Raw genomic sequence first — 25,072 nt, 5'->3', positions numbered from 1 at the left:
CGAGAAATGTTGAAGTAGTAACATTTTTAAGTAAGAAACGTTATTAAAGGATTTCGAGGAAATCCGGGAATTTTTTCTAAATATTGATGGATATCACACAACTTTGATCAGACTGAATATTTTGGAGCTGGATTGGTTTGAATCGGATGAAAAATGTGGGAATTGTTGAACTTTGAAAAATGTTCCATTTATTTAAATGGGAATTTTGGGAAAGGCGGAATTTTTTAGGAAAATTCTAAATGACTCGAATGTTCGGAATGAGTTGAAATGGTTGGTGTTGGAATTTTTCCAAATCGGTCAAGAAATGTTGAAGTAGTAATATTTTTAATTAAGAAACGTTATTAAAGAATTTTGAGGAAATCCGGGAATTTTTTAAAAATGTTGATGGATAGCACACAACTTTGATCAGACTGAATATTTTGGAGCTGGATTGGTTTGAATTGGATGAAAAATGTGGGAATTGTTGAACTTTGAAAAATGCTCGATTTATTTAAATGGGAATTTTGGGAAAGGCGGGAATTTTTTAGGAAAATACTAAAAGACTCGAATGTTCGGAATGAGTTGAAATGGTTGGTGTTGGAATTTTTCCAAATCGGTCAAGAAATGTTGAAGTAGTAATATTTTTAATTAAAAAAACGTTATTTAGTAATTTCCGGGAAGTCCGGGATTTTTTATTTTTAATTGTTTAATTAGAGCACACAACTTTGATCAGACTGAATTTTTGGAGCTGGATTGGTTTGAATCGGATGAAAAATGTGGGAATTCGGGATCTTTGAAAAACGTCCCATTTATTTCAATGGGAATTTCGGGAAAAGCGGGAATTTTTTAGAAAAATGTTAAAATAATTGAATGTTCTGAATGAGTTGAAATGGTTGGTGTTGGAATCTTTCCAAATCGGTTGAGAAATGTTGAAGTAGTAACATTTTTAATTAAGAAATGTTATTAAGGAATTACGGGGAAATCCGGGAATTTTATTTTAATTGTTGAAGATGAGCACACAATTTTGAACGGAATAAATATTTTGGAGCTGGATTGGTTTGAATCGAATGAAAAATGTGTGAATTGTTGAACTTTGAAAAATGCTCGATTTATTTAAATGGGAATTTTGGGAAAGGCGGGAATTTTTTAGGAAAATTCTAAAAGACTCGAATGTTCTGAATGAGTTGAAATGGTTGGTGTTGGAATTTTTCCAAATCGGTCGACAAATGTTGAAGTAGTAACATTTTTCATCAAGAAACGTTATTAAGGAATTTCCGGGAAGTCTGGGATTTTTTTTTTTTAATTGTTGAATTAAAGCACACAACTTTGATCAGACTGAATTTTTGGAGCTGGATTGGTTTGAATCGGATGAAAAATGCGGGTATTGTTGAACTTTGAAAAACGTCCCATTTATTTCAATGGGAATTTCGGGAAAAGCGAGAATTTTTTAGGAAAATGTTAAAATACTTGAATGTTCTGAATGAGTTGAAATGGTTGGTGTTGGAATCTTTCCAAATCGGTTGAGAAATGTTGAAGTAGTAACATTTTTAATTAAAAAACGTTATTAAGGAATTTCGGGGAATTTTTTTAAATTGTTGATGGACAGCACAAAACTTTGATCGGACTGAATATTTTGGAGCTGGGTTGGTTTGAATCGGATGAAAAATGTGGGAATTGCGAAACTTTGAAAAATGTCTCATTAATTTCAATGGAAATTTCATGGAAATTTCGGAAAATGCGGGAATTTTGGGGGAACATTTTAAAAGACCTGAATGTTTTAAATGAGTTGAAATGGTTGGTGTTGGAACTTTTCCAAATCGGTTGAGAAATGTTGAAGTAGTAACATTTTTAATAAAAAAAAAATGCTACTAAGGAATTTTGGGGAAATCCGGGAATTTTTTTTAAAGTTGTTGTATTAGAGCACACAATTTTGAACAAGCTGTATACTTTTTAGCTGGAACGGTTTGAGTCTGATGAAAAATGTGGGAATTGTGGACCTTTGAAAAATGTCCCATTAATTTCAATGGGAAGTTCATGGAAATTTCGGGAAAAGCGGGATTTTTTTGCGGAAAATTTTAAGAGACTCGAATTTTCGGAATGAGTTGAAATGGTCGGTGTTGGAATGTTTCCAAATCCGTTGAGAAAGGTTGAAGTAGTAACATTTTTAATTAAGAAATGTTATTAAGGAATTTCGGAGAAATCCGGGAATTTTTTTTGTAATTTTTGAAATAGCGCACACAATTTTGACTTGGCTGAATATTTTGGAGCTGGAACAGTTTGAATCGGATGAAAAATGTGAGGATTGCAGAACTTTGAAAAAAGTCTCATTCATTTCAATGGAAATTTCATGGAAATTTAGGAATTTCATGGAAATGTTGGCAAAAGCGGGAATTTCTGGGGGGGAAATTTTAAAAGACTTGAATGTTCTGAATGAGCTGAAACAGTTGGTGTTGGAATCTTTCCAAATCGGTCGAGAAATGTAGAAGTAGTAACATTCTTAATTAAGAAACGTTATTAAGGAATTACAGGGAAATCCGGGAGTTTTTTGGGGTAATTTTTGAAATAGCGCACACAATTTTGACCAGGCTGAATATTTTGGAGCTGGGACATTTTTAATCGGATGAAAAATGTGGGGATTGTGGAACTTTCAAAAATGTCCCATTCATTTCAATGTGAATTTCATGGACACTTCGGGAAAAGTGGGAATTTTTTGGGAACATTTTAAAGACTTAAATGTTCTGAATGAGTTCAAATGGTTGGTGTTGGAATTTTTCCAAATCGGTTAAGAAATGTTGAAGTAGTAAAATGAATTGTTGAACTTTGAAAAATGTTCCATTCATTTTAATGGGAATTTCATGAAAATGTAGGAATTTCGGTAACAGCATGACATTTTTTGGGAAACTTTTAAAAGACTTGAATGTTCGGAATGAGTTGAAACGTTTGGTGTTGGAATTTTTCCAAATCGGTCGAGAAATGTTGAAGTAGCAACATTTTTAATTAAGGGACGTTATTAAGGAATTTCGGGGAAATCCGGGAATTTTTTTTTAAATTGTTGCAATAGAGCTCACAATTTTGAACAGGCTGAATATTTTGGAGCTGGATCGGTTTGAATTGGATGAAAAATGTGGGAATTGTTGAACTTTGAAAAATGTTCCATTTATTTAAATGGGAATTTTAGGAAAAGCGGGATTTTTTAAGGAAAATTCTAAATGACTTGAATATTCTGAATGAGTTGAAATGATTGGTGTTGGAATTTTTCCAAATCGGTCAAGAAATTTTAGAAGTAGTAACATATTTATTTAAGAAACGTTATAAAGGAATTTCGGGGAAATCCGGGAATTTGTTTTAAATTGTTGCTAAAGAGCACACAATTTGGAACAGGCTGAATATTTTGGAGCTGGATCGGTTTGAATCGGATAAAAAATGTGGGAATTGCGGAACTTCTAAAAATGTCCCATTCATTTCAATGGGAATTTCCTGGAAATTTTTAGAAAATCTGTAATTTTTTGGGAAAATTGTAAAAGACTTAAATGATCTGAATGAGTTGAAACGGTTGGTGTTGGAATTTTTTCAAATCGGTCCAGAAATGTTGAAGTAGTATTATTTTTAATTCAATCAATCAATCAATGTTTATTTATATAGCCCTAAATCACTAGTGTCTCAAAGGGCTGCACAAACCACAACCACATCCTCGGTACAGAGCCCACATAAGGGCAAGGAAAAACTCTCACCCAGTGGGACGTCGGTGACAGTGACAATGATGACTATGAGAAACCTTGGAGAGGACTGCATATGTGCCCCCCCTCCCCCAAGGGACCAAAAAATTAAAAAACTTTATCAAGAAATTTCTTGGAAATCTGGGAATTTATTTTTTATTGTTGAAATAGAGCACACAATTTTGAACAGGCTGAATATTTTGAAGTTGGAATGGTTGGAATTGGATGAAAAATGTGGGAATAGTGGAACTGTGAAAAATGGGAATTTCATGGAAATTTGGGAATTTCGGGAAAAGCGGAAATTTTGGGGGGAAAATTTGAAAAAAACTTGAATGTTCTGAACGACTTGAAACGGTTGGTATTGGAATCTTTCCAAATCGTTCGAAAAATGTTGAAGTAGTACCATTTTTAATGAAGAAACGTTATTAAGGAATTTTTTGGGGGAAAAACGAAAATTTTTTGCATTTTTTTGGTCCTGATTAAAAGGAATGATTGGACAGTGGAATGGTTGAAGTGGGTTGAAAAATGTGGAAGTAGTCGACAGAAAAAAAAGGCTCAAAACCTTTTGATATTATTAAATGAAGTTAAAAATCAAGATTAATATGATTTAGTGGTCTAACTTGTGTCTACATTCCAAAACAGCAAATACTCTTTATTTTTCTAGCTCACATTCTCTTTCGTCTTGACTTTAAAAATGGCTTGAAAATCTTAGTCTCCGCCTCCTGCAACCACATTTATCTGCGTCAATGACGTTGCTTATGTTGCGGTCCGAAGCTCTGAGAGGGCGCGTGGCCCGGGAGACTTGACTTACAGTTTTTATTATAATACTTGTATCTTTGTAGATGATGCTACAGATGATGATACAGAAAACAGTAGGGAGCGGGAAGAACTGTAAGGGGGAGCAATACAGAAAACAGTAGGAGCTGGGAAGAACTGTAATGGGGAGCAAAACAGAAAACAGTAGGAGCGGGAAGAACTGTAAGGGGGAGCAATATAGAAAACAGTAAGGAGCGTGGAAGAACTATGCAAGGGGAGCAATACAGAAAACAGTAGAGCGGCGAAGAACTGTAAGCGTGGCGGAGCAATACAGAAAACCGTAGGAGCGGGAAGAACTGTAAGGGGAGGCAATACAGAAAACAGTAGGAGCGGGTTGAACAGTAAGGGGGAGCAATACAGAAAACAGTAGGAGCGGGAAGAACTGTAAGGGGGAGCAATACAGAAAACAGTAGGAGCGGAAGAACTGTAAGGGGAGCAATACAGAAAACAGTAGGAGCGGGAAGAACTGTAAGGGGGAGCAAAACAGAAAACAGTAGGAGCGGGAAGAACTGTAAGGGGGAGCAATATAGAAAACGAGTAGGAGCGGGAGAACTGTAAGGGGGAGCAATACAGAAAACAGTAGGAGCGGGAAGAACTGTAAGGGGGAGCAATACAGAAAACAGTAGGAGCGGGGAAGAACTGTAAGGGGGAGCAAGTATAGAAAACAGTAGGAGCGGGAAGAACTGTAAGGGGGAGCAATACAGAAAACAGTAGGAGCGGGAAGAACTGTAAGGGGGAGCAATACAGAAAACAGTAGGAGCAGGGAGAACTGTAAGGGGGAGCAATATAGAAAACAGTAGGAGCGGGAAGAACTGTAAGGGGGAGCAATACAGAAAACAGTAGGAGCGGGAAGAACTGTAAGGGGGAGCAATACAGAAAACAGTAGGAGCGGGAAGAACTGTAAGGGGGAGCAATACTAGAAAACAGTAGGAGCGGGAAGAACTGTAAGGGGGAGCAATACAGAAAACAGTAGGAGCGGGAAGAACTGTAAGGGGGAGCAATATAGAAAACAGTAGGAGCGGGAGAACTGTAAGGGGGAGCAATACAGAAAACAGTAGGAGCGGGAAGAACTGTAAGGGGGAGCAATACAGAAAACAGTAGGAGCGGGAAGAACTGTAAGGGGGAGCAATACAGAAAACAGTAGGAGCGGGAAGAACTGTAAGGGGGAGCAATACAGAAAACAGTAGGAGCGGGAAGAACTGTAAGGGGGAGCAATACAGAAAACAGTAGGAGCGGGAAGAACTGTAAGGGGGAGCAATACAGAAAACAGTAGGAGCGGGAAGAACTGTAAGGGGGAGCAATACAGAAACAGTAGGAGCGGGAAGAACTGTAAGGGGGAGCAATACAGAAAACAGTAGGAGCGGGAAGAACTGTAAGGGGGAGCAATACAGAAACAGTAGGAGCGGGAAGAACTGTAAGGGGGAGCAATACAGAAAACAGTAGGAGCGGGAAGAACTGTAAGGGGGAGCAATACAGAAAACAGTAGAGCGGGAGAACTGTAAGGGGAGCAATACAGAAAACAGTAGGAGCGGGAAGAACTGTAAGGGGAGCAATACAGAAAACAGTAGGAGCGGGAAGAACTGTAAGGGGGAGCAATACAGAAAACAGTAGGAGCGGGAAGAACTGTAAGGGGGAGCAATACAGAAAACAGTAGGAGCGGGAAGAACTGTAAGGGGAGCAATACAGAAAACAGTAGGAGCGGGAGAACTGTAAGGGGGAGCAATATAGAAAACAGTAGGAGCGGGAAGAACTGTAAGGGGGAGCAATACAGAAACAGTAGGAGCGGGAAGAACTGTAAGGGGGAGCAATACAGAAAACAGTAGGAGCGGGAAGAACTGTAAGGGGAGCAATACAGAAAACAGTAGGAGCGGGAAGAACTGTAAGGGGGAGCAATACAGAAAACAGTAGGAGCGGGAAGAACTGTAAGGGGGAGCAATACAGAAAACAGTAGGAGCGGGAAGAACTGTAAGGGGGAGCAATACAGAAAACAGTAGGAGCGGGAAGAACTGTAAGGGGGGAGCAATACAGAAAACAGTAGGAGCGGGAAGAACTGTAAGGGGGAGCAATACAGAAAACAGTAGGAGCGGGAAGAACTGTAAGGGGGAGCAATACAGAAAACAGTAGGAGCGGGAAGAACTGTAAGGGGGAGCAATACAGAAAACAGTAGGAGCGGGAAGAACTGTAAGGGGGAGCAATACAGAAAACAGTAGGAGCGGGAAGAACTGTAAGGGGGAGCAATACAGAAAACAGTAGGAGCGGGAAGAACTGTAAGGGGGAGCAATACAGAAAACAGTAGGAGCGGGAAGAACTGTAAGGGGGAGCAATACAGAAAACAGTAGGAGCGGGAAGAACTGTAAGGGGGAGCAATACAGAAAACAGTAGGAGCGGGAAGAACTGTAAGGGGGAGCAATACAGAAAACAGTAGGAGCGGGAAGAACTGTAAGGGGGAGCAATACAGAAAACAGTAGGAGCGGGAAGAACTGTAAGGGGGAGCAATACAGAAAACAGTAGGAGCGGGAAGAACTGTAAGGGGAGCAATACAGAAAACAGTAGGAGCGGGAAGAACTGTAAGGGGGAGCAATACAGAAAACAGTAGGAGCGGGAAGAACTGTAAGGGGAGGCAAAACAGAAAACAGTAGGAGCGGGAAGAACTGTAAGGGGAGCAATACAGAAAACAGTAGGAGCGGGAAGAACTGTAAGGGGGAGCAATACAGAAAACAGTAGGAGCGGGAGAACTGTAAGGGGGAGCAAAACAGAAAACAGTAGGAGCGGGAAGAACTGTAAGGTCGAGCAATACAGAAAACAGTAGGAGCGGAAGAACTGCAAGGGGGAGCAATACAGAAAACAGTAGGAGCGGGAAGAACTGTAAGGGGGAGCAATACAGAAAACAGTAGGAGCGGGAAGAACTGTAAGGGGGAGCAATACAGAAAACAGTAGGAGCGGGAAGAACTGTAAGGGGGAGCAAAACAGAAAACAGTAGGAGCGGGAAGAACTGTAAGGGCGAGCAATACAGAAAACAGTAGGAGCGGGAAGAACTGCAAGGGGGAGCAAAACAGAAAACAGTAGGAGCGGGAAGAACTGTAAGGGGGAGCAATACAGAAAACAGTAGGAGCGGGAAGAACTGTAAGGGGGAGCAATACAGAAAACAGTAGGAGCGGGAAGAACTGTAAGGGGGAGCAAAACAGAAAACAGTAGGAGCGGGAAGACTGTAAGGGGAGAGCGACTGTAAGGGGAGAGACAGTAGGAGCGGAAGACTGGGGGAGAGTGGGTGACTAGAGAAAAACAGTAGGAGCGGGAAGAACTGTAAGGGGGAGCAAAACAGAAAAGAGCGAGTAGGGAGCGGGAAGAACTGCAAGGGGGAGCAATACAGAAAACAGTAGGAGCGGGAAGAACTGTAAGGGGGAGCAATACAGAAAACAGTAGGAGCGGGAAGAACTGTAAGGGGGAGCAATACAGAAAACAGTAGGAGCGGAAGAACTGTAAGGGGGAGCAAAACAGAAAACAGTAGGAGCGGGAAGAACTGTAAGGGGGAGCAATACAGAAAACAGTAGGAGCGGGAAGAACTGTAAGGGGAGCAAAACAGAAAACAGTAGGAGCGGGAAGAACTGTAAGGTCGAGCAATACAGAAAACAGTAGGAGCGGGAAGAACTGTAAGGGGGAGCAATACAGAAAACAGTAGGAGCGGGAAGAACTGCAAGGGGGAGCAATACAGAAAACAGTAGGAGCGGGAAGAACTGTAAGGGGGAGCAATACAGAAAACAGTAGGAGCGGGAAGAACTGTAAGGGGAGCAATACAGAAAACAGTAGGAGCGGGAAGAACTGTAAGGGGGAGCAAAACAGAAAACAGTAGGAGCGGGAAGAACTGTAAGGGGGAGCAATACAGAAAACAGTAGGAGCGGGAAGAACTGTAAGGGGGAGCAAAACAGAAAACAGTAGGAGCGGGAAGAACTGTAAGGTCGAGCAATACAGAAAACAGTAGGAGCGGGAAGAACTGTAAGGGGGAGCAATACAGAAAACAGTAGGAGCGGGAAGAACTGTAAGGGGGAGCAAAACAGAAAACAGTAGGAGCGGGAAGAACTGTAAGGGGGAGCAAAACAGAAAACAGTAGGAGCGGGAAGAACTGCAAGGGGGAGCAATACAGAAAACAGTAGGAGCGGGAAGAACTGTAAGGGGGAGCACAAATGAGTAAGGAATTATCACTTTACGCATTCCATTGGGACATACCAGACTGAATAAGACATCGCCGCTTATAAACAAACCCCCAACATACCGTGGAGAAAGGAAAAAACTAAGAGAGGAAGATAGAAAACATGCACAGAAGGAAGTAACGCTCATCGGAAAAAATAGTGACGATTCTAGAAGAAACAGGTGTATGGAATATAATTTAGTATGGAGAGGTATGTATGTAGAGTCCTGGTCCAAGTTGACATACACTTGTAAACAACATAATGTCATTGCTGTCTTGAGTTTCCAGTCATTTCTTTTTTGTGATGTAGTGATTGGAGCACATACTTGTTGGTCACAAAAAAACATTCATAAATTTTGGTTCTTTTATGAATTTATTATGGCTCTACTGAAAATGTGGGGTCATTTTCATTGTCCCATTTACTCTCTGTAAAGCAGCAGTTCCACTGGCAGCAAAACAGGCCCAGAAAATAATACTACCACCACCATGCTTGGCAGTAGGTCTTGTGTTCCTGGGATTAAAGGCCTCACCTTTTCTCCTCCAAACATATTGCTGGGTATTGTTAAGCTAAAGTTAAAGTACCAACGATTGTCATTAGCTGTGGCGAAATTATTACCTGCATTAGACTCATCACCCCCTGGGAGGTGAAGGGAGCAGTGAGCAGCACTGGGAGCCAAACTGCTCCATTTTTGTTTCATCGGACATCACAAGGGCAAAGATAAGACCTTCTGGAGGAAAGTTCTGTATGTAAACTTTTGACCACGACTGTATGTGCAAAATAAACCACGTGATGTTAGAGCACCAGTCGAGGAAAATGAGCAGAATCCATAAATAGCATCCGGTAATTTGACTCTGACATATTTTTTTTATATTGATAGATTAAAAAATGAACGCAAATGAGTTGGCTGATGAACATTATCACATCATTTATTCAGAAAATATAAATAACGGCAAATAAAGATAGAATACTATTAAGTGTAAAAACAAACAAACATAAATGTCAGGGCCCGGGCATATGCCAGTGTGTCGCCCACCCGGCTGCAATCAATCAAAAATGAGCGCACCTGTCAGTGATGATCTTCCTGGTCTTCATAAGCCTGCTCACCTGTCAGTGATGATCTTCCCGGTCTTCATAAGCCTGCTCAACCCGCCTTGCTGCGCCGGAACATCATCTTCTGTTGGCGTACATCTGCCTTTGTTCCACCTGTCGGGCTGTGCGTCTCGACATTCCTCCTTTCTCTTGGATCTGAACCTCCCGCTTGGACACGGACTTCTTTCTGCCCTGGACTTCCTCGTCTCTCGTTCAAAACCTGGTAACACACACACACACACACACACACACACACACACTTGGGTTTTTACACACTCCATTTCCTTAGTTAGTAAATATAGTATTGTTTTATTATTCTATAGATATATAGTCTATATATATGTAATAAATGTTAGAGCTACACCACCCCCTGGTGTCTGTTGCCGTCACCTCCCCTCTACAAACCATAACAAAAAAAACAACATTATGATTTGTACATTTTCAGAATGTGCTTGTCCTATTTTTAAACAAAAAAACAAACAATCTGAAGTTGTTTTTATTTTTAAGTTATCGTGCCGTGATTCTACCAGTCCGCCCCACTTGGGAGTAGATTTTTCTCCATGTGCCCTCCACCCCGATCTAAAATGAGTTTAACACCCATGTTTTGAGTCCATCTGTAGTCATGCATAACATTATTTGTCATTACAATAACTTGCTGTAAAAATCAAGAATATTTATAACAGTTGTGGTCAAAAGTTGACATCCACTTGTAAAGTGATGATGACCTATTTCGGACCACAGAAGGTCTTATCTTTGACCAAGTGATGTCAGATGAAACAAAAATGGAGCTGTTTGGCCACAATACCCAGCAAAATCATTGAAGGGGAATGGGTGAGGCCCTTAATCCCAGGAATACCATACCTACCGCCAAGCATGGTGGTGGTAGTATTATGCTCTGGGCCTGTTTTGAGAATGAAAAAGGAGGATTACCTCCAAATTTTACAGGACAACCTAAAATCATTAGCCCGGAGGTTGGGTCTCGGGCGCAGTTGGGCAATGACCCCAAACACACGTCAAAAAGTGGTAAAAGGAATGGCTAAATCAGGCTAGAATTCAGGATTTTGAACGGCCTTCCCAAAGCCCTGACTTAAACGTGTGGACAATGCTGAAGGAACAAGTCCACGTCAGAAAACCAACACATTTAAAATGCTGCGGACATCTAAAATGTGAATGTTTTTACAGTAACTTTCTGTCAGGCTCGCCACTGACAGTTTGTTTGTGTTTCACTTTTTCCTCTGTGTTTAGTATTTCCTGTCTTTAATTCCTGTCAAGTGCTCCTATTTTGTCTGTTTCCTATTTTTTTCCCCTGTGCCCTGTTTTTCCCTCAGCTGCGGCCACACCTGGTGTCAATCAGCCCGATCTAATTTGCACCTGCTTTGTTCCTCCAGTCAGTGCCGGAATATTGTCATGTCCATGTCGCTCTTGTCGTTGCTACCTGTCGTGTCGTGTAGTATCTTGTCTTGTCTATGCAACGTTGCGGTAAGCTGTGTTTGATTGCGGTTTTTAGCTTCCTGCCTTTTGTTCCCTGCTTACAAGTTTGTTTTTATATTACACGTACGACTTCTGTTTCCTGCTCGATTCTTGCTAGCGTCCATGCTAAATTCCTTTTTGTTTTCCAGCTCCCATGCTAGCTCCCTTTGTTTTTTATCCGCCTCGTGCGCGCTTTGTGTTAGTACCCTTTTGTCTGTTCTTGTTCTATTATTTACATTAAATCATGTTTTCTCACTCCATGCCTGCCTCCATCTCTGCATTTTGGGGTTCGTCAACAAGTAACTCAGTCAACTTTCATGCTTGTTTTGTTACACATTTAAACCCAAAATGAGATGGCTTATTCATAAGACATAAAAAAAAAAGGACAAAAAGAGGATTCTGGTGAATGGAGGGAATGTGATCAGACCTTACTAGCTGTGGCCTTTGTGGATCAACAACGTTCGTCTAAGTCCAAGTCTAAGTCTAAGTCTATTGTAATCATCTGATGCACCGTATAAATGTATCTATTTTTTATTCTTCCACATTCAACATTTATTGGTTTTATTTTGAAGGACCAAAAGCTGAAAGGAAGTCAAATAGGCCAAGTTCAGAACCTATGGCAGGGCCACAGTTTCAAGGGCCCAAGGCCACAAGAGCCGCACATAAACATTTGGATGTTTCTTTAGAACAGGGGTGTCAAAGTCATTTTCATTGACCCCGAAAGGGACAAGCGGTAGAAAATGGATGGATGCGGGTAATAACCTGTGATTAATCATGATGAATCCAAATGCATTTGATTATTAGATTTGTTTATGTATAACTTGCTTTAAAATCCTAAATAAAGGTGACAAGCAGATACACTATATTGCCAAAAGTATTTGGCCACCCATCCGAACGACGAGAATCAGGTGTCCTAATCACGCACTTAGGCATGGAGACTGTTTCTCCAAACATTTGTGAAAGAATTGGCCGCTTTTAATGATTTCCAGCGTGGAACTGTCATGCTCCTAAATATTCCCTAAGTCAACTTTATTATAAGAAAATGCAAGAGTTTTGGGAACAACAGCAACTCAGCCACCAAGCGGTAGGTCAGGTAAACTGACAGTTTGGTTGTGTTTTAGTTTTTCCTCTGTGTGTGTGTAGTATTTCCTGTCTTTAGTTCCGGTCAGCACTCTTGTTTTGGTTCGGTTTCCTGTTTGTTTCCCTGGGTGCTGTGTCCCCTCAATTGCGGCTGATTGGCACCTGGCCACACCTGGTGTCAATCAGCCCGATCCTAATTTAGTCTTCCCATCCAGTCAGTGCTGGATTATTGTCGATGTCACTTCCTTATTGTCGCCCCTGTCGTGTCGTGTCATTGCAGCGTAGCGGTAAGCTATATTTCGGTGTCTGTTAGTAGCTTACTGTCTTTTGTTCCCTGCTTCCGTTTTGTTTTCATTCTACGAGTAACGACTTCTGTTTTCCTGCTCGCTACCCGCTAGCTTCCACGCTAGGCCCTTTTGTTTTTGCTAGCTTCCATTCTAAGCTCCTTTTGTTTTCTAGCTCTCATGCTAGCTCTTTTAGTTTTGTTTTCCGCCTCGTGCGCGCTTTTTGTTGTACCCCTTTTGTTATTGTTCTAGTATTTTAATTAAAACATGTTTACCTGCAAAATGCCTGCCTCCTTCTCTGCATCTTGGGGTTCGTCACCAACTAACTCTGACAAGAGGGGGGTCAGTGGATGCTGAGGCGCATAGTGCACAGACTTTCTGCACGCTCAGTTGCTACAGAGCTCCGAACATCATGTGACCTTCCAATTAGCCCATGAACGGTACGCAGAGAGCTTCATGGAATGCCAGAAGAATGGTACATTTTGGAGTGCATTGTGCCGAGCTCTTACCCAGCCCCCCCAACTCAAATTAGGGCCCCCGATTTTGACGGCCGAGAGCAATCATTGGTATGTACTCTCTCTGCTGAGTTGTTTTTTTCCTACTGCTCTGGGTGTAAGAGGCGGGTGTGCTGACTACTGAGCCAAAAGCGCTGGGAATCTCCCGGGTCGTTAGTACACAGGAAATACTCTTTCAGCCCCCGGGACCCTTGTCCTTGGTCAAGGTGGCACTGGGCGGAATGTACGCAGAACAGAACTTGCAGAAATCCACACATACCCAAAGCGTATGTTGTCCAGCAGGCTTTATGAACGAGCATAACAACGATCTGCATTACATGTGACATCGATCCATTTTTTTTCCCAGCGGAAAGTGAGAATCAGGCTAATGTATGAATGAAATGTCCTATCAATAATTGGCAGCAGCATTAAGCTCGGAGCAGCTGGTGGCTGGTACTTTGGTATGGTATGGTATGCTTTTTTATTGGCATTGCACACAAGAACAACATTTCTTTTTTTTACCACAAACCCGTTCAAGATTAGACAAAAAAAGTTTGTGCGGGAACAGAACGGGGAGAGTGGAAAAAAGGTAGGATGAGTAAAAAACTAAGTCGATCGCAGACTGGGCTCAGCGGGGAGATAGCCGATAAGCCCAAATACACATCTTGACACAGAAGTCACAAGACTTGCAACAGGAGAGGACGGGGCAGGCATCCGGCAGGCATCATACCACGTTGTCAGGACTTTGACTTGGATTAATTTTGCTTCTTCGATGCAGAGGGGATTTGGGACGACTCAGGCGTGGATGTGAGTACAACGTCTACATTTATTTACACTCTAAATACAAAAAAGACAAAACAAAGGGCGCTCACAAGGAAGTATAATACGAGGCTACAAAATACAAACAGGAAACCAAAACACTTGCTCGATGGCATGAATAATCATAAACTATAAACAAAAACAGCACGATGGCATGGCTATAAACAACTCAAACAAAACACTTAGTGTGACCAAAAACAAGTGGCATGAAAAGCAGGTGATTGAGGGCATGGAGGTTAAGCAGCATAGGTAGGTGGGCATGTACAGCAGGAAGCAGTCGCAGAATGCAAAGTTCCCAGACCGATGAACAGAAAGCAAATGACTTAAATAGTAGCTGTGGTAATTGGAAACAGGTGTGAGAGGCTGAGGATCGGGGCGTGACTCGGGGGATCAGGTGGAAACTAATGGGTTGGTATGGAAACAAACCAAACCAGGAAGTGCAAAACAGGGAGCAAGAGTCCAAAAACAAAACAAAACATGATCAAACATAAAACTGATTACCAGGCATGACAACTTTTGTAGACCCATAATAAATTCATAAAAGAAGCAAACTTCATGAATATTTTTTTGAGACCAACAAGTACGTGCTCCAATCACTACATCACCAAAAAATAAGAGTTGGAAAAACGATTGGAAAGTCAAGACAGCCATGACATGATGTTCTTTACACGACTCTACATACATACCCTCCCATACTTAATTATATTCCATAAACCTGTCTCTTCTAGAATCCTCACAAATGTTTCTGATGAGCGCCTTCTGTGCATGTCTTCTATTTTCCTTTCTTAGTTTTTTCCTTTCTCTACTGTACATCCAACAATGAATGATTGCATGCTCCACTGACTCTCCCGCATTGTAGCTCTCACACAATCTTATTGGCCGTTTGTTTAGGAGCGGTGATGTCTTATTTATTCAGGTTTGTCCCTATGTAGTGCGTAATATGATCATTTGTGCTCCCCCTTACAGTTCTTCCTGCTCCTACTGTTTTCTGTATTGCTCCCCCTTACAGTTCTTCCCGCTCCTACTGTTTTCTGTATTGCACATGAGTGTCTTCCTGTGGTACTCATGTCCCAGAGTATCCATCCATTTTCTACCGCTTATTCCCTTTGGGGTCACGGGGGGCGCTGGTGCCTGTCTCAGCTACAATCGGGGGGAAGGCTGTGTACACCCTAGACAAGTCGCCACCTCTTTGCAGGGCCAAAAGAGGGAACCCACGCAGTCGCGGGGAAGACATGCAAACTCCACACAGAAAGATCCCGAGCCTGGGATTGAACCCTGACTACTCAGGACCTTCGCATTGTGAGGCAGATGCACTAACCCCTCTTCCACCGTGCTGCCCAGAGTAATTGCCACTCTTTCAAAAGACTTCCTTTGGTTAGTGTCTGCCAATTCATTGTCCTTTATGTCTGTGTGGGCTGGAACCCGGAACCTGACGCTGGTATTCACCCTCTCAAGCCTGAACAATATTCCACATACAGTATATACCCTCCCATACCAAATTATATTCCATAAACCTTTCTCTTCTAGAATTATCACTACATTTTCTGACTGCTGCTTGGTAACGCTTTGAGAGTAACCTCCTACTGTCCATGTCTTCTAACTTCTTCTCTTAGTTTGTTTTCCTTTCTCTATCGTACTTCCCGACTCTCTCGCATTGTAGCTGTCACATAATCCTCTTGGGTGTTTGTTTATAAGCTGCAATGTCATATTCAGTTTGGGATGTGATACGAATCCGTAATATGATTCCTTCCTTACTCTTTTGTGCTCCCCCTTACAGTTCTTCCCGCTCCTACTGTTTTCCGTATTGCATGTGAGAGTCATCTTGTGGCTCTCGTGTCCCAGAGTAATTGCCACTCTTTCAAAAGATTTTCCTTAGCTAGTGTCTGCCAATTCATTGTCCTTTATGTCTGTGTAAACACTAGATTTGATTTATTTAGAGCTGTGTTGTGGATATTTCCCTCCCGTGACCTTTAATCTTAAAGGAAATGACTCTTATGTTTTGAACATTACATCATAAAGCCAATAAATGTGACCAGTGCGTTAACAAATCGGGAAATCAAAGCCAAATAACCGTGACATAAAAGAGAATATAACTGACCATGCGTGTCTTTGTCCAGTCCAAAACTCCTGTCCACGGTTCTCATCTACCGTGAATCCAATTATGATAATTATTTGTAACGATTATGAGCATACCACAGCTGGCTGTTATGGGAATTTAATTTCATTCATATCCCCCCCCCACCCCCCCTCCCTGAAAGGTTTAATTCTCTATTGCCCGCATTTAAGCCGGATTCAATTAGAGTCAGCTTTCCCTAGCAAAGTAATAATATTATGTACTATGTAATATATGTACATATTGCATCATTGTGTCTCGTTTGTAGCTATATTTAATTTCCTTTAATTATGTTCTCTGTGTATTTAGTTTATTTTTCCATGTTTCATGAAACATTATCCGTATGTAATATTGGCTGGATTTCTGATAGTTGTTAGTTCGCCATGTTGTTCCAGACCACAGCAAACGTTACCTAGCTTATAAAGATTGTAATGAATCCATTAGAAGAGCCTGCCGTTTCCTTTAACTTGGACACACACCTTAAAATCATTTGGCGGCTCACGTTAAAAAGAAGTGGCTGGTCACATAAACAACATAAAAAGGATGTGGGGGACCACATAAAAGCATAGTACCGGCCACTTTAAAAATAACTGACTTTCCGCAATGAATTGATGTGGTGGGCCGGATTAGAATGATGCGGCAAACCACATTAATTGATGTAGCAGACCACATAAAATGACATTAAAAATATGTGGCGAGCCACATTAATGACACGGTGGGCCATTTAAAGTTATGTGACGTCAACAATTAAAAGATGGGGTGGGTCCCATTAGAATGAAGTGGCTGGCCACTTTAAAATGATGTGCCAGGGAACTTAGAATGACATTGCGGGCCACTTTGAAATCTTTTGGCGGCCCACCTTAAACAGATGTGGCTGGTCACATAAACGACATGGCACATAAATATGATGTGGAGGACCACAAAAAATTACAGAGTGGGCCACACGAAAATTGCGTGGCAAGCCACAATAAAATTATTGGACGGCCCAATTTAAAATGACGGGGGGGGTCCAATATAAAATGATGTGGCGGACCATATAAAATTAAGGTATGGTAAAATGAAGTGCTGGGCCAGGATATAACAATGTGGCGGTGAACATTTAGATGAAGTGCCGGACCACATTAAATGACATTAAATGAAGTGGCAGACCACATAAAATGATACAGTGGGCCAATTTAAAATTATGTGACGTCCACAATTAAATTATGTGGTGGGTCTCATTAGAATAATGTGGCAGGCCAAGTAAAATGACACAGCGAGCATCATTTAAATGATGTGGCAGGCCAACTTAAAATGAACCGACTTTCATCAATGAATTGAAATGGCGCGGAAAAGTAAAATGACGTGTCGGGCCACCATAAAATGATATAGCGGGCCAAATTACAATGATGTGGCAAACTACATTAAATGATGTAACAGGCCATATAAAATTTCAGCGTGGCCTACATCAAAATTACGTGGCAAAGCCACAATAAAATGATGTGTTGGGCCACCATAAAATGATATAGCGGGCCAAATTACAATGACGTGGCAAACCACATTAAATGATGTAACAGGCCATATAAAATTTCAGCGTGGGCTACATCAAAATTACGTGGCAAAGCCACAATAAAATGATGGGACGGGCCAATATTAAAATGATGGGAAGGTCCTGAATAAAATGATGTGGCAGACCACATAAAATTGTGGTAAGGTCAAATGAAGTAGTGGGCCAGAATATAATGACGTGGCGGTGGGCAATAAGATGAAGTGGCGGACTGCATTAAATGACATGGCGGACCATGTTAAATGAAGTGGCAGACCACATAAAATGATACGGTAGGCCAAGTTAAAATTATGTGACGTCCACAATTAAATTATGAGGTGGGTCCCATTAGAATGACGTGGCAGGCCAAGTTAGAATTAAGTGGAGGGCCACATGAAATGACACAGCGAGCATCATTTAAATGATGTGGCAGGCCAACTTAAAATTAACCGACTTTCCACAATGAATTGACATGGCGCGGAAAAGTAAAATGACATGTCGGGCCACAATAAAATGATATAGCGGGCCAAATTACAATGATGTGGCAAACCACATTAAAAGATGTAACAGGCCATATAAAATTTCAGTGTGCCTACATCAAAATTACGTGGCAAAGCCACAATAAAATGATGTGTTGGGCCACCATAAAATGATATAGCGGGCCAAATTACAATGACGTGGCAAACCACATTAAATTATGTAACAGGCCATTTAAAATTACAGCGTGGGCTACATCAAAATTACGTGGCAAAGCCACAATAAAATGATGGGACGGTCCAAAATAAAATGATGTGGCAGACCACATAAAATTCTGGTAAGGTACTGTAAAATGAAGTGGTGGGCCGGGATATAATGATGTGGCGGTGGGCAATAAGATGAAGTGGGGGACCACATTAAATGAGACGGTGGGCCACATTAAAGTTATGTGACGTCCACAATTAAATGATGCGGTTGGTCCCATTAGAATGATGTGGCTGGCCAAATGAAAAGGAGGTGGCGGACCACATTTAATTGTTGTGCCAGACCACGTAAAATAAAGCGGCAGGTCACTTTAAAATGAAGTGAAGTGCCACGTAAAATGACTCGGCGAGCCACATTTAACCGATATCGCAGGCCAATTTAAAGTCCTACTGAAAGCCACTACTAGCGACCACGCAGTCTGATAGTTTATATATCAATGATGAAATATTAACATTGCAACACATGACAATACGGCCGCTTTACTTTACTAAATTGCATTTTTAAATTTCGCACCGAAATATCCTGCTGAAACGTCTCGGTATGATGAAGCGTGCGCGTGACGTCACGGATTGTAGAGGACAGTTTGTTCCAGCATCATTCCCAGCTATTAAGTCGTCTGTTTTTCATCGCAAAATTCCACAGTATTCTGGACATCTGTGTTGCTGGATTTCTTGCAATTTGTTCAATGAACAATGGAGACATCAAAGAGGAAAGCTGTAGGTGGGAAGCGGTGTATTGCGGCCGGCTATAGCAACACAAACACAGCCGGTGTTTCATTGTTTACATTCTCGAAAGATTAAAGTCAAGCTTTACTATAGAACAGAGCGGTCAAGCGAACACGGTTGGATTGGACCACACACACAAAGTACAGTGTTTTATGCAGCGATCATTTCGAAAGATCGTGTTTCGAAAAGGGTTCCTTGCGAAGGGTTGAGATTGGCATCGCTACCACCGGTCGACTGGTGCTGAAGAAAGGTGCGGGGCATCCTTCAGGTTGTACAGGTACCACCATATAATCTCACTAAAACACGAGTAACACATTAAGCAGATAAGGGATTTTACAGAATTATCCTCGTAAATGTGTCTAATAACATCTGAATCGCTCCATGGGGTGGTATAGCTCGGTTGGTAGAGTGGCCGGGCTAGCAACTTGAGGGTTGCAGGTTTGATTCCCGCTTCCGCCATCTTAGTCACTGCCGTTGTGTCCTTGGGCAAGGCACTTTACCCACCTGCTCCCAGTGCCACCCACACTGGTTTAAATGTAACATAGATATTGGGTTTCACTATGTAAAGCACTTTGAGTCACTCGAGAAAAGCGCTATATAAATATAATTCACTTCACTCCACTGCCCTCTTTTTTTTTTTTTTTCCTAGTCCTTCACTCTCACTTTCTTCATCCACGAATCTTTCATCCTGGCTCAAATTAATGGGGAAATCGTCGCTTTCTCGGTCCGAATCGCTCTGGCTGCTGGTGGCCATGATTGTAAACAATGTTCAGATGTGAGGAGCTCCACAACCTGTGACGTCACGCGCACATCGTCTGCTACTTCCGGTACAGGCAAGGCTTTTTTACCAGCGACCAAAAGTTGTGAATTTTATCGTGGATGTTCTCTACTAAATCCTTTCAGCAAAAATATGTTGAAATGATGAAGTATGACACATAGAATGGAGCTGCTGTCCCCGTTTAAATAAGAACATCTCATTTCAGTAGGACTTTAACATGAAGTGACTCTCCACAATAAAATGACTTGGCAGGCCACTTTAATGACGTGGCGGCCCAGATGTAGCCCCCGGGGGCCTTGAGTTTTGACACTTGTGAAAGCAGTGGATTCCCTGCATGATAAGCAGATCGAGTGAGAGCAAGATAAGTGGCTCCACATTAAAAGGGATCCATGCAATTCAGGAAAAAACTCCCTGAGCTTCGTATGAGACCAAAACAATAGCATTACGAAGCTTTTACTGATATCATAATTCAACTGGAGTGGTGCAATTTGAGGGAGTTACTGTATACAAAATGACTAAAATGGACTTTTGTGTGAATCTGATGTGATTTCCTGTACAGTATTTTGTTTTATATATAGAAACTGTTATTGGTGTCAGCATTTACTCACTTCATTTTTTTTTTTACTCCTTTCAACTCGGTCAGAGCTTACGTCCTGTGGTCAGAAGCGCGGCTGACCTACTTTGACAGTTGCTTGGGTAACAGGAAAGCAGGGGGTTATTGAACAATAATTAACACGGCTTTAAACCCTCAGGGTGTCCAAAGTGCGGCCCGCAGCTTCTTTTTCCGCGGCCCGTTTCAAAAAATACTATTACAAAACCAAAAAAAAAAAAACATAAAAAGTGGAATTCAAGAGCAAATAGGTGAATTGTAATGAGAAAATGCTAAAATATTGACAGTAGCATTACAACATTTTATTTTTATTTTAAAACTGTTATGGCTCAAATAACAATATAAGATTAATATCAACGGATATATCTGAAATTGATCTAATAAAGGGGTTTCAAACTCGTTTTAGATCAGGGGCCACATGGAGAAAACTGGTGAAATGACGGCACGATAACTTAAAAATAAAGACAACTTCAGATTGTTTCGTTTGTTTAAAAATAGAACAAGCACATTCTGAAATTGTTAATAGCGGTTGCGGTTTATAATGTTCTATCTTTATTTGTCGTTATTTATATTTTTTAAATAAGTTATGTCAGGGGTGTCCAAACTTTTTCCACTGAGGGCCGCACACTGAAAAATCAAAGCAAGCGGGGGCCATTTTCATCATTTTTGTTTTAAAATCCATTACAATATATGTATAAAAAATATACATCCAGGCCTCCACTCAGTTATGATCCCGGGGACCCCAAAGGGTTTTGGTCCCCAAAAAAAATTTAAAATGTTTCATTATTCAGTATTATTATTTTCATTATTATTCAAGTTTTAAATATCTAGATCAACATTAGGGAAAAAATGGAAAAAATAGAAAATATGCAATATTTTCCCCCAATAACATATTTTGGGTGGAATATTTGAGATTATATAACAATTGCAGCCTTAATTTTGGATTTTTATTCATTATTATTTTTTGAGCAATGACGCTTAAAAACAAATCACACTAAAATAATTGGGGATCCAAAAGTGTCCTACTCATTATCAAAATATAACTATAGATGTCAACATTGTGTACGTGCTGAAAGATTAATTTATGATTGTTTATCAAAATATAACTGTAGATGTCAACATTGTGTACGTGCTGAAAGATTCCTTTATGATTGTTTATCAAAATATAACTATAAATGTCAACATTGTGTACGTGCGGAAAGATTAATTTATGATTGTTTATCAAAATATAACTATAGATGTCAACATTGTGTACGTGCGGAAAGATTAATTTATGATTGTTTATCAAAATATAACTATAGATGTCAACATTGTGTACGTGCGGAAAGATTAATTTATGATTGTTTATCAAAATATAACTGTAGATGTCAACATTGTGTACGTGCTGAAAGATTCCTTTATGATTGTTTATCAAAATATAACTGTAGATGTCAACATTGTGTACGTGCTGAAAGATTCCTTTATGATTGTTTATCAAAATATAACTATAGATGTCAACATTGTGTACGTGCGGAAAGATTAATTTATGATTGTTTATCAAAATATAACTATAGATGTCAACATTGTGTACGTGCTGAAAGATTCCTTTATGATTGTTTATCAAAATATAACTAAAAATGTCAACATTGTGTACGTGCTGAAAGATGCATTTATGATTGTTTATCAAAATATAACTATAGATGTCAACATTGTGTACGTGCGGAAAGATTAATTTATGATTGTTTATCAAAATATAACTATAGATGTCAACATTGTGTACGTGCTGAAAGATTCCTTTATGATTGTTTATCAAAATATAACTAAAAATGTCAACATTGTGTACGTGCTGAAAGATGCATTTATGATTGTTTATCAAAATATAACTATAGATGTCAACATTGTGTACGTGCGGAAAGATTAATTTATGATTGTTTATCAAAATATAACTATAGATGTCAACATTGTGTACGTGCTGAAAGATTCCTTTATGATTGTTTATCAAAATATAACTAAAAATGTCAACATTGTGTACGTGCTGAAAGATGCATTTATGATTGTTTATCAAAATATAACTATAGATGTCAACATTGTGTACGTGCTGAAAGATTAATTTATGATTGTTTATCAAAATATAAGTATAAATGTCAACATTGTGTACGTGCTGAAAGATTAATTTATGTTTGTTTATCAAAATATAACTATAGATGTCAACATTGTGTACGTGCTGAAAGATTAATTTATGATTGTTTATCAAAATATAACTATAGATGTCAACATTGTGTACGTGCTGAAAGATTAATTTATGATTGTTTATCAAAATATAACTATAGATGTCAACATTGTGTACGTGCTGAAAGATGCATTTATGATTGTTTATCAAAATATAACTATAGATGTCAACATTGTGTACGTGCTGAAAGATGCATTTATGATTGTTTATCAAAATATAACTATAGATGTCAACATTGTGTACGTGCTGAAAGATTTAATGATTGTTTATCAAAATATAACTATAGATGTCAACATTGTTAATGTGCTGAAAGATTAATTTATGATTGTTTATCAAAATATAACTATAGATGTCAACATTGTGTACGTGCTGAAATATTCCTTTATGATTGTTTATAAAAATATAACTAAAGATGTCAACATTGTGTACGTGCTGAAATATATATTTATGATTGTTTATCAAAATATAACTATAGATGTCAACATTGTGTACGTGCTGAAATATTAATTTATGATTGTTTATCAAAATATAACTATAGATGTCAACATTGTGTACGTGCTGAAAGATGCATTTATGATTGTTTATCAAAATATAACTATAGATGTCAACATTGTGTACGTGCTGAAATATTAATTTATGATTGTTTATAAAAATATAAGTATAAATGTCAACATTGTATACGTGCTGAAAGATTAATTTATGATTGTTTATCAAAATATAACTATAGATGTCAACATTGTGTACGTGCTGAAAGATTCATTTATGATTGTTTATCAAAATATAACTATAGATGTCAACATTGTGTACGTGCTGAAATATTAATTTATGATTGTTTATAAAAATATAAGTATAAATGTCAACATTGTGTACGTGCTGAAAGATTAATTTATGTTTGTTTATCAAAATATAACTATAGATGTCAACATTGTGTATGTGCTGAAAGATTTAATGATTGTTTATCAAAATATAACTATAGATGTCAACATTGTGTACGTGCGGAAAGATGCATTTATGATTGTTTATCAAAATATAACTATAGATGTCAACATTGTGTACGTGCTGAAAGATGCATTTATGATTGTTTATCAAAATATAAGTATAAATGTCAACATTGTATACGTGCTGAAAGATTAATTTATGATTGTTTATCAAAATATAACTATAGATGTCAACATTGTGTACGTGCTGAAATATTAATTTATGATTGTTTATAAAAATATAAGTATAAATGTCAACATTGTATACGTGCTGAAAGATTAATTTATGATTGTTTATCAAAATATAACTATAGATGTCAACATTGTGTACGTGCTGAAATATTAATTTATGATTGTTTATAAAAATATAAGTATAAATGTCAACATTGTGTACGTGCTGAAAGATTAATTTATGTTTGTTTATCAAAATATAACTATAGATGTCAACATTGTGTACGTGCTGAAAGATTAATTTATGATTGTTTATCAAAATATAACTATAGATGTCAACATTGTGTACGTGCTGAAAGATTAATTTATGATTGTTTATCAAAATATAACTATAGATGTCAACATTGTGTACGTGCGGAAAGATGCATTTATGATTGTTTATCAAAATATAACTATAGATGTCAACATTGTGTACGTGCGGAAAGATGCATTTATGATTGTTTATCAAAATATAACTATAGATGTCAACATTGTGTACGTGCTGAAATATTAATTTATGATTGTTTATCAAAATATAACTATAGATGTCAACATTGTGTATGTGCTGAAAGATTTAATGATTGTTTATCAAAATATAACTATAGATGTCAACATTGTGTACGTGCGGAAAGATGCATTTATGATTGTTTATCAAAATATAACTATAGATGTCAACATTGTGTACGTGCTGAAATATTAATTTATGTTTGTTTATCAAAATATAACTATAGATGTCAACATTGTGTACGTGCGGAAAGATGCATTTATGATTGTTTATCAAAATATAACTATAGATGTCAACATTGTGTACGTGCTGAAATATTAATTTATGATTGTTTATAAAAATATAAGTATAAATGTCAACATTGTATACGTGCTGAAAGATTAATTTATGATTGTTTATCAAAATATAACTATAGATGTCAACATTGTGTACGTGCTGAAATATTAATTTATGATTGTTTATAAAAATATAAGTATAAATGTCAACATTGTGTACGTGCTGAAAGATTAATTTATGTTTGTTTATCAAAATATAACTATAGATGTCAACATTGTGTACGTGCTGAAAGATTAATTTATGATTGTTTATCAAAATATAACTATAGATGTCAACATTGTGTACGTGCTGAAAGATTAATTTATGATTGTTTATCAAAATATAACTATAGATGTCAACATTGTGTACGTGCGGAAAGATGCATTTATGATTGTTTATCAAAATATAACTATAGATGTCAACATTGTGT

The 25,072-nt window shown here is 39.0% G+C and overlaps 1 protein-coding gene across 3 annotated transcripts in view; it reads left to right on the top strand.

The window, feature by feature from the left end:
• The window catches only part of LOC133545012 (sodium channel protein type 4 subunit alpha B-like), a 132,916-nt gene that overhangs the window by 1,396 nt on the left and 106,448 nt on the right, over positions 1–25,072 (top strand). The window lies entirely within an intron of this gene.

Source organism: Nerophis ophidion, linkage group LG28, assembly GCF_033978795.1.
Source record: "Nerophis ophidion isolate RoL-2023_Sa linkage group LG28, RoL_Noph_v1.0, whole genome shotgun sequence".
NCBI classification, from domain to species: Eukaryota; Metazoa; Chordata; class Actinopteri; order Syngnathiformes; family Syngnathidae; genus Nerophis; species Nerophis ophidion.
This window is presented reverse-complemented; position numbering and strand designations above follow the sequence as displayed.